Here is a 12,085-nt window from a genome sequence, read left to right as displayed (position 1 = left end):
TCCAATTAATTTACTCGTTCATGAAATAAACATTTATTGAGAATCTGTCTTTCTCCAAGTTTTCATCTTGTTTTCCCTTCTCTTAAATGTATTGAAGTTTTTACTGTGTTATCTGTTTTCACTTTCTTTGTAACTTTCTAGGGACATCCTGAGCGTAATGATAGAATTTTCATCTAAGACAGAAACATTGACTCTTCCCTTTCTTCCTAGTCATGTTTCACCATAGACACACAGACAGAAAGAGATGTAATTACTTCTTACTATTCATTTATGCCCAGATTTATCAGTTTATTACATTATCAGTACATGCTATCAAGAATAGTCTTTATATCAAAATAATCACGTAAACAGTAGTCTAAAAAGGGCATTCACAACCATTAGTTCAAGTTATTTTTATAACAACCAAAAAAGAATAAATGGAAGAGGTATTACAATCCTCTGAGGAAGGAACCAAGGCCTAAAAAGCTTAAGAGCTTGAGAGAAAAAAAAGCATTGTCTCATAGATATATTCCAATCTATTTAAGCTATTTAAGCTTGAAAATTCCAAAGAACAGAAACTTTATCTTTGAAATTATGTATCTGCTACTTATTTATGTAATTATCAAATATCAATCAGTTATAATTATAATTTATATTATAATCATTTATAATATTGACATATAAAGGTCACAAAATCTTAAGGGTCTCAATGGTTGGTAAGAAAGAAAACCAAATTTTTCCAGTGTTTAGATTCAACAAAGAAGACCAAGATGACTCAAAACAAGTAATTGCAAAATGAACTTATCCTACAATGAATGAAAATGCAAAGATATAACAGTTGCAAAGAAGACATATTTAGCTGTGCATTATTTTTAAAATGACACCCAAAACGGAGTGAGAAATTGGATTTTCGTCATCTGTCCTATGAGGATGAGTCATTTTTAGGGAAAGATTAGGTCACAAAAAATCAAAACCTGTCTGATGGGTCAAAGCCAATAATTCTAGCATTGTGTAGCTCCTGAGATGATGTAAAAAGTCTAACTATAAGAAGTTCATGCAATTAGATGACAGACTCAGGTAACCCATCTTGGAAAAGACATTCAAATCTCCTATCTCAAGCCCTGAATCATGGACTATCAACCCCTCTTATAATCTTAGAGAGCTTGAGAGGTAAACCTGAAAAGGAATAGGAATGTAAAAAAAGACAATTAAAAACTAAATCTAAATACACCATGCAAATACTTTTGTAATCAAGTATCCTGATCAGTTTTGTAATTATTGCAATATTGGTTTTGTTTCTCTATTTTTTAGTTTTTAAAACATTTAAGAAAATATTAACATTATCTTTAATGTCCATTTCTTTAATTATTTCTTTAAGGCCCAAGGTACTTCTGTATGAGGAAAAAAATGTTCACTATATGTACTTTGTCAAAAGTCCACTTTATAAACCTTTAGCCAATTAACATATCTCTAAATAGTCACACATTTGATAAGATAACATGAATTAAATTTGTTACCTTAAATTTAACAAACTAAATTTCTGTATTTAAATATTGATTTAACATTTTGTCATTCAACTGAAAGCACAAGTATAATATATTAGATTTAATAAGTTAAATCACAGTTGTCATTATTTTTGCCAGTAGGCCATGTTATAGAAATGATTCCTTTGAGTAATCCCAGAGATCCAGAATATGAAAATTTTAGGTCATGGTAATTTGTCTTTAAAATCTGTGTAAATTTTACAAATTAAAATTTTTTAAAAAATCTTTAGCCTTGACAACAAAAATAAAACTAAACAAATAGGATTACATCAAACCGAAAAGTTTCTGCACAGCAAAGAAAATAATAGAGTGAAGAGACAACCTTGGGAGAAAATACTTGCAAATCATGCATCAGATAAGGTGTTAATATCCAAAATATACAAGGAACTCAAACTACTCGAAAACAAGAAAACAAAAAATCCAATTTAAAAATAAGCAAAGGACTTGTATAGATGTCTCTCAAAAGAAGACATACAAATGACCAACAGATATATGAAAAAATGCTCAACATTTCTAATCATTAGAGAAATGCAAATTAAAACCACAATGAGATATCACCTCATACCAAAAAGGAAAGATAACATGTGTTGGCAAGGATGTGGAGAAAAGGGAACACTTGTACGCTGTTGGTGGTATTGTAAATTAGTACAGCCATTTTGAAAACAGTATGGAGATTCCTCAAAAAACCAAAATAGAATTACCATATGACCCAGCAATCCCATTGTTGGGTATATGCCCAAAGAAATTGAAATCAGTATGCTAAAGAGATGTCTGCATACCCATGTTCATTGCAGCATTAGTCAAAATAGCCAAGATATGAAAACAACCTAAGTGTCCAACAAAAATTTTTTTAAAATATGGGATATATACGCAATGAAATAGTGCTCAGCCTTAAAAAAAAAAAAAATAAAAGGAAATCTTATCATTTGCAACAACGCAGATGAACCTAGAAGACATTATTGTAAATGAAATAAGCCAGGCACAGAGAGACAAATACCATATAACTTTATATGTGAAAGCTAAAAAAGTCAAACTTATAGAAGTAAAGGGTAGAACAATGTTTACCAGAGATGGAGGGCAAGGGATTGGAATATAGGGAAAGGGGAGATGATGTTGGTCAATGGGTACAAACTTATAGTTAGACAGGAGTAATAAGTTCTGGCGTTCTATTGCACAGCAAGATGACTATAGTTACATATATAAAAATGTATTGTATATTTCAAAATAACTATAAGAAAAGATTTTAAATGTTCTCATCACAAAGGAATGATAAATATTTGAGGTTACAGATATGCTAATTACCTTGATTTGATCATTCCACAATGTTTACATGTTTAAAACATCACATCATACCTCTATAAATATATACAATTATTTGTCAATTAAAAGTTAAAAAAATAAAAATCCAAGCCTATACTTAGGCATTAAAGTAGTTGATCTAGAAAAACAGCAGTACGAAGCTCAAAGATGAGAAGTGAATGATTCCCATGGATGAGTGTGAAGAATCCTGTGACCTTTGGAATATTTTTTGCTTTTTATACTTTGCTTGGTGACATTAGAAGATGAAGGAAACTCTGCCTAATGAGTTCAAATCATGAAAATTAGAACAATTCAGTTTTGTGCAAATAGTTTTAGAACATAAGCAAAGGAGAAAATATAAGGACACAAAATTATGTTTGCATCTCAAAACAGGTGGCCTACAACTTATACTAGTAACATTACATATTAGCAAATATAGCACTACATATTAGCAAACAGACCGTATCAATGTAAAATTGCAAAATTGCCACCCTCCATATTTAAGAAGAGGAATTTTTTCCCCCTAAAAGCTGCAAGCTTGGCTGATGGTGCTTGAAGCCATTGTTGGAATAGTCATAGTTGTTGCTCATAATTTATGACTCACCCAGGAAAGGAGACCCGTGGGAGTGGTGTTCAGCATACTACCCATATATGGTTTATACATATACCTAGAAAATAAATACAAATTGAAAGTGTGGCACCAATCTCTCAAGCATAATATTATCTTTTGACTGCTTCTTCAGGCCATGTTCTTGATCTGTATCTTAAGGTGAATTCTTCTGGAAAAATATCTTACAGTGTCAGGGGTTTCAGATGTGTATGTGGGCAGGTTGGAACAGGTGGTGGAGAAATTGCAGATTTACACTGTACTTAGGACGGCCAGCATGGCCATGGGGCCAGCTCTGACGAGGCCCCAATGAGTGACATTCAGATGATGAACCTGGCTTATTTACCAGGTAGCCAGTGTCACTAGGAGTTTGCATTCAGAGACAATTCCTATGGCCTCATTCTATTCTATTCTGTGACATTGTCTATTAAATATGTCTTTAGAATAATTCTTCTGATCATATTGTCTATGCTTCTCCATTTCTGGCTTTTCACTTCCAGAGCCACACAAACTTAGATTCTGAAATATCACTATTGCCCGCCTCCCACAAAGATAATTTCACTTTCACTAATGACAGAGATGAAGCAGTCATGAATTTTATTTAATAACTTTTTATCTTTAAATATTTTTTATTTTCTAGCTACATATGTGTATTAGTTCTCACTCTCATCCCCACTTTTGTTTTAATCTTAGATGTGCATTTGTATATTTTAAATGTTCACCATCAGTCCTTTTGCTGAAGTTTTTCCAGTCATCACTTAATTTTCTCTAGTAAGTTCCTCAAAAAAGGGTCAAGGGACGCATAATACTCTAAGTTCTATAGGCTGATTTTTCTATATGTTTGATATTGGAAGGTCAGCTTGGCTGGATATAAAATATTTGCTTCACATTTCCTTTCTGTGAGCTCTTAAAAAATGCTTTCCATTGTTGTCTTGCTTTACATGTCGGTTTTGAAATGTCTAATGCCAGCCTATTTTTGCATTTGTAAGTTATTTGATTTTTTTTCTTGAAGGCCTTGAGAATTTCATATTTATCTTTGAAATCTAATAGTTTTACTAGGCTATGTAGTGGAGTTTGATCCTTCTGGATTAATTTTTCCTGGTACTCAGTGATCTCTCTGAATGTGTAGACATAGGCATTTTCCTACTCTATACAGTTATTTTGGATTATAGTTTTTAATGTTAGCTGTCTCATTATTCTGTTTTTCTTCTTCAGGGACTCTGGTAACTCAAAAATTATTGCTTTTTTTTCCTGTCTTCCATGTCTACTACTTTTCCTCCGGCCCTTTTCACTTCTTTGTCTATGCCATTTTTATTCTCCTCATTGTTGGCTCACTTTCTTCAATGCCCTTATTAATGTTTTGTTTGAATCTATTCTCCCTTGGGCATTTGGTAATGCATTTTTTACTTCTGAGATAATTTTGCCTTTTTCTTTCTTTTCTTTACTGATTCAATCAACACTTTTCATTTCTTCTTGGCTTTTTTGGGTCTATTTTATTTTTAGTTTTTGTATTTCTGAGTGAAGATAGTTTTCCACGTTTTCAAAAGCTTGTTGGGGTATATTTAGTTCCGCTTGCCACGTGAACTTAGAGTTTTCTTCTTCCTCTTGGTTGTTTTATCAGAGGATATTTTCCTCAGTTGATATACATAAAATTCTATTTCCTTGTTTTTGATATAGCTCTATATGGACTTCACTTTCCATTTGTTCACTTTTATGGTATTGAAGTGTTTTCAAGATTCTTGGTTTATGGCATCGTCTTTTGTTGGTACAGCCAAGTCCAGGTACTTCGGCAGGATGTTGCGGTTTGTTTTTGTGGCATGGAGAAGGGTTTTCAGTCCTTTGCTTTCATGTTTCCCTTTTATCTTGTATGAACCTAAAATTTCTCTTTTTTCTTCTTTTCTTCTTCCCATTTAATGCCAAAGAGCATTTTCTTCCTTTTTTGAATTTTTTTTCATTCCTCAGAAGAAAACTCCTATGAGTTTCCAGATTGCCTCCTTTAAACCACCTGTACTTCAAACTTCCTTCCTGAAGTCCACGCTCTGATCTCAGACTAGGGTGGACTTAGTCTTTCTGGTGTCAGATTAAAGTCAGACTCAGGATCCTTCATGAGCTTCACAACTTTGCCTCCCTGCAGTTCTCTGGTTTGTTTTCTTTGCCCCAGAGCCTCGTGGCGGGGCTGGGGTGTTGTGGGGGGATGAGAAATTGTGTTCCGGGATTGGAGTATTCTCCTTTTATTCATAATTATTGTGAAGCTTGGACATTCTCTGTCTTCAGGTTATGCCGAAGCTGTGGCTTGCCTGTGAATTTAATTTTTGCTTCTGCTGTTCATATCATTTGTGGAGAATCTGTGAAGAGTCAGGTAGCTACGCTGCTGCCATTGGCTGAATCTACGCTGAAATCTATTAACTTCACTTTTGTTGAAAACAATAGCAAACGCTTCAATTTGCCCACCCGTTTCATTTAACAAAACCCTTATTTGCAGTGGAGGAAGTAAACACATAACTTTGGTGTTTTTTGCTTGTTTGATATTTTAATTCGATTTCCAGGTGACACTGGTCAAAGAGATATAAGCACACATCTATTGGGCAGGGTTTGTAGGGAAGACTGAGTCTCAATAAAAATAATCACATTCTCCTGGAAATGCCTGTTGCCCTTTTTCCTTTCTCCTTTTTCCTTCCTGGAACACTCAGACATAATCCCTGAAGGGGCAGCAGTTACCTGGTAGCCATAGGAATAAAAGCCAGAAGGTAAAGATAATAGAACAGAAACATAGCAGAAGTCTGAATATTTGAGGAGCTCTGGATTGCCTGTCCCCAGATTTCTGGTTATGTAAGAAATATAAACCCCTTTCTTAACAAAGGCACGACTTTTTAGGCCTCTGTTTGGAGTTATGTATATGACAAATACCTTGATACACAGAGGCATTTTCTCCTTTGCCCTGCAGATATAATCACTTTCACAGCTCAGCTGTCTGGGCTCCTACTAACCTGCTGCACACAGTTCCCTTGTGTACCAATTATGTGTTAAAAGTCTCAGGAGGAGTCATTAGAGGAGTACAGAGAAGGTGATAAACATTCCCCTGGGTACCTTTCTTTAGTAGTCTATGAACTTTTTTTCATTTTGTACGTTGATAATAATTTCACCTATCAGTATGAATAAGCAATGCTTAAATGCCCATTAAAACAAGTCACTAGCCAAATTTCTTTTTTTTTTTTTTTTGAGACAGAGTCTCACTCTGTTGCCCAGGCTAGAGTGCCGTGGCATCAGCCTAGCTCACAGCAACCTCAAACTCCTGGGCTCAAGCAATCCTTCTGCCTCAGCCTCCCGAGTAGGGGACTACAGGCATGCGCCACCATGCCCGGCTAATTTTTCCTATGTATTGTTAGTTGTCCGATTAATTTCTTTCTATTTTTAGTAGAGACGAGGTCTCGCTCTTGCTCAGGCTGGTTTCGAACTCCTGAGCTCAAACAATCCACCCGCCTCGGCCTCCCAGAGTGCTAGGATTACAGGCATGAGCCACCGCGCCCGGCCCAGCCAAATTTCTTATTCACTGATTTATTCATAGTTCACTGTGTGAAATGCAAAACTTGCTTTGCCAGGAGTCAGATGCTACCAACCAAGGGATGTGTGAGTGTGGCATGCTCGAGGCAGGTGTGGGAGGGAGTAGGTGCACACGATGTGCTGTACGCCTGCTGGGGAGGAGGAAGGTAAGCAGGGCAGTGCTAATTCGGAAAGATGGGAGGCAGGGGGACAGAACGAAGATTATGGTAGGTAAACAGAGAGGGCTCCAAATGGGAAAACTCAGAGAAAATGTCAAGTCTAAATTGAAAATAAAATAGAAAAATGCTTGGTGTGTAGAAAACTTTCTCGTCTTTTTTGTTTCTGTTATCACAAGGTGAATTTATTTATACTCCCTAGTACATAGGGAGTGCTCAATGGCTACTTTTGAATGAAGAATTGAACCAATAAACATTGAAGTGAGGAGTAATTATTTGTTGAATGGACTACATGATCTTGACTATCCAAATGCATTATGCTTAATTTCTCTGTTTTTGAATAATACATGCTATAAATGGATACCCAGGATTTGTTTTAATCAGGTATGGTAAGGCACACATAAACACAGAAATTTCTGTTATGAAGGAAGAAGTTTCTAATATTCACGTACTCCTAGAAACAGGAGGCACACCTGGCCACGGAGGCGGGTCAGGAGGCAGAGGGAGCCAGAGGAGAATGAGGGCAGGAGCCCTTATTGTGGTTTCCTTGAGGAGGAACAGGCAAAACAGGGGGAGCATATTTAGATTGGCTAGTTGGAAAAATTTCAGCAGGCTCTGGGGCATAGGGGTTGTCCCTGGTTGTCTGGTACTTTGAGGTAGATAGGGAAGGATTCCGGGTCTCTTAGGGACAAAAGTAGGTGCTGTTACGGTTCACCTCCACCCCAAATGGGCTTTCAGAGAGGCTTATGGCAGATCCTCACGTGCGGTAAGACTTGGGTCATATAACTCCCAACTGTCCATCAAAGTGGTGATAACGTCTGAACCATGGGTAGGTCCCAATCCAGACACTATAAAACAAGACCCAGACCATAACCAAACTCTCTTTTGCTACAACAATGGTTTCGGTTGTCATCTGTGGCATACGTATCTTGTAAGCCTATATCTTGCTCTATAATCCTATCTTTCTCTCCTCAATAAACCTCATTTTTGTGCTTACCTTGCTTTTGGCGCATCTGGTCATTCTTCGGCCAAAAACATGCCAAGAACCAACATTTCAGATTGCCACCAGACAGTACCAGGCCCTGGGGTGATTAGGAAAGTGATACAGTTGCCTGGAGTAGTGGAGTTGTTGCCTGGTTGGGAGTCTAGGCTCTAAATTAGTTGGTTTGCGTATGTAAGGCAAGTTGCTTGCTGTTTCTAGAATTTAGCTAACTCTGGGAGGGGCAGTCCTTCCAGAGTCAGCAAGGCCCCAGATGTCAAAGCATCAAATACAGAAACCAGAAAGCATGGTTTTCACATCCATTATTGCAATTACCTCAGTTTCCTGTGAAGAACAGCTAATAAAATATTCTTGGTAGATTACCTAATTCCTCGGGTAATTTTACATTCTGCAGTGCTCGATACTCCGTACATGGACTAAAATCTGCGTTACCATCAGGTACTCATACAGCTTCTGGTATTGGGCTCTCTGCCTTGTGGACCCTCAATTAAATAAGCCTTAATGAATGCTATCGACTTTCAATAAAATATTAAATGCAGCCAATGACAGTACAGTTAATCAGTGGCGCAACTGGAATTAACCCCAGGCTTCAGGCTTCCTAATGCACTGTTATCCAATAGGATTATGCTTTGACCAGAGGAAAAGTCTATGCAGCTGCTCTTGAGAAAGTCTAAATAATAAACTTTAGGTCATAATTTTCTCACCTCTGGTCTGAAATCGGGAGCCTATTTAAAAGGACTGACTCTGAGAAATTCAAGAGAAGTTCCAGGAAGAGTTTTCTCCATTTCGGCTTTCTGGACGTGCAGTGTCCTACTGAAGTCCTTCCCAAAGATGAATCATAGCAAACCTGACTGACATCTAGAAGTCCGGCAGTCTCTCTCCTAGGCATCATCGATAACTGCAAGCCAGTAACAATTAGGAAAATTCCAACACTCTGGGCTGATCGTCTCTACTTTTTGGCAAAGAAACAAAGTTTAAAAGACTTTGTTTTAAAAGACCCAAAGAAATCTTCAAGGTCATATCTTTATTAGGTCCCAGATGTGCCATGTACCACTTATATCTCTACTTCCTAGAACAAAAAAAAACAATAACTATCTGTGAGTCATAAACCTTGTGATTCAATTCTATGATGATTATTTTTCTCTAACTAAATAGACTGTGTGTACCCTTTATGATTTAATTTTGAACTCAAGTGGCCTACTCTTGTTGCTTAGCTACAGACATAAGCTTGGGTATTAATGTGTCTAAAATGTTACTTAAATAATTATTTTAGTCTCTCATCTCATAGGAAATTATGGCCTCATTGGATAGGTGCTGTGCAGGCTGCCACCAGATGTCTACCAACCTTGGTGAAGATTATTTTACTGATTGGCCACCAGTCAGGCTAATGTCATTTTTATTTCCAGCACAAGGAACAAATTTCATTTTAAATCTCTATTCGTGTAGAAGCAGAACTCTTGGTTTGTGCTCTTCTGAATGCAGGTAGCTTCTTGCCCATTACTTAAACCTAAATTATAAAACACTATTCCAGTTATAAACCACTTAAGTATGTATAACTAGCATTATCAAAGATAATAGATTTGGTTTTATAAATATAAAATAAAACAAAAACATGCATAAAATGTGTCAATGCTATATGGCCCACCCTTTTTTATAGGTAACTTGCCCTTAGCAGGAATAATTCTGTATTCCATGGATGCTTATTCTACTTGTTTTTTTTTTGCTGTTAAAAAGACTCATGTTATGAATAAACACAGAATTTATCAAAGTCTTTAAAACTGGGAAGTTTGGTGGCATTTTATGAAGCACTTTCCCATGCATTATTTCATTTTGATTTATAGAAACCCTGTAAGGGAAGTGGGCAGGCATTACCTTCTCTATTTTCAAGAGTTAAGGGAAATTCACATAGAAGTAAAGTACTTGTCCTTAGAAATACGACAAATAAGCAGTAGAGTAAGTGTCAAACCCAGACCTTATAAACCCAAGACTGTGTTTTGTTGGTAGTTTTTTGTTTTGTTTTGTTTTAAATTAAACTATACCCTAACTTATAAAGAATTAAAATTTTACTTCAGAAAAAAAGGTATAACTGCACTAGCCCCCACTCTTAACAACTCCTTATCATCACCTTTCTTTAGAAATCTTTTACTTTGACCTCCAAAGGCATCCATTTGTTTTAGCTCTAGTTTACCACGAGTCCACATGGCAATCTACACAACTGTCATGGGCTGAATTATGTCACCTGCAAAATTCTTATGTTGAAGCCCTAACCAACCCCCTCCCGCCATTTCAAAATGCAACTGTATTTGGAGATAGGATCTTTAAAGGCTCTAATTAAATTACAATGAGGTCATTAGGGTGGGCCCTAATCCAAATGACTGGTGTCCTTGTTAAGAAGGTGAGATTAGGACACAGACACTCACAGAGGGAAGGCCATGTGAAGACAGAGGGAGAAGATGGCCACCTACAAGTCAAGGAGAGAGGCCTCAGAAGAAACCAACCCTGCTGACACCTTCATCTCAGACCGCTAGCCTTTAGAACTACAAGAAAATAAATTTCTGTTGTTTCAGCCACCTAGTCTGTGATACTTTGTTATGGCAGCCCTAGTAATCTATTAATAATACACCAATAATACACCAATACTCCTCTTTCCTTCTTAAATTCAGCAAGTGTGCTCTGGATATGTACCCATATAAAGCACTGGGCCACAGGTTGAGGCTCCAGGGATGAACTTGCAGACACAGCCCCTGCCCACACGGAGCTTCCAGTTTATCAGAGGAGATGGTTTAAAGGCTAAGAAGTGTATTTACCTTTTTCCTAGAAATTTCTCCTAAAGAAAACAAAGGACACATTATTTAGCTGCAAAGAAGTACCTTGTGGAGTTGTATTGTTGGAGTTTTTTTTTTCCTTTTTTTAGGGCGATATTTTTAATTGGAACAAATAGGGAACAACCCAAATGTTCGACCATCGAGGACTGGTGAAATAAACTGCGACAATCTGTACAATGGCTTCTTGTGAAATAATTACAATCAAGATTTTAGAAGAACACTTAATGATGTTGAAAGATGCTCTCCAAATGCTCTTTTCTAAATACACACACATGCACACACACAATTGTTAAAATAGTATTCACTTATAGTTACATATTCAGTATTTATTTTTCAAAAATGTATATATATGAGTCAGTGTTAACTCTTGGTGGGGAAATTACATGGGATTTTTACTTTATTTTTATTTATCCATACATTTTTAAGATTTTCTACAACAAACAAAAGCTCCCTTCTGTCCACAGAGGGTGATGCCGGCTTATCAGAACTGTGCTTTCAGAGTGAGTTATGGCCTCCTGTCAATTGTATGTACCTCCATGTGTAGTTCCACCATGAGTGTTGGTTGATGCTTTCATTTACTTTTTTAAAATTTTCATTATTAGTATTATTATTATTATTTTTGTAGAGACAGGGTCTCACTATGTTGCTCAGGCTGGTCTTGAACTTCTGGCCTCAAGTGATCCTCCCACTTCGGGCTCCCACAGTGCTAGGATTACAAGCATGAGCCACTGTGCCTGGCCTCATTTAATTTTAATGAGTAAGACAAAATAATGAAAATATATGGTGGAACTTCACTCATTCATCAATGATGTAAACAACTTCCTTACTGAATCAAATAATAGATCTCAAAAACTAGAAGAATATTCTTTTAATTTTTGTACTCTTCACATTGTAACAGCTGTAGACACAGCACACTTATGTTTAATCTGCATTAACATTTTTCTCCAATACTTTCTTGAGTCTAGACAATCAATACCATAACGAAGCAAGCCGTGATCTGAGGCATCTGCCACTTCCTCGGTGTAAATACTCCAACCGTGGCTGATTTCATGACCGACATCACTGAGTATGCAGTTGGGAGAGATGTACAGCAGCATGTTGTTATGTTGTATTTC

This window comes from Propithecus coquereli, unplaced genomic scaffold, assembly GCF_000956105.1.
Source record: "Propithecus coquereli isolate 6110/MARCELLA unplaced genomic scaffold, Pcoq_1.0 Scaffold34, whole genome shotgun sequence".
NCBI lineage: Eukaryota > Metazoa > Chordata > Mammalia > Primates > Indriidae > Propithecus > Propithecus coquereli.
The sequence above is the reverse complement of the archived record's forward strand: the minus strand, read 5'-3'. Positions refer to the sequence as shown.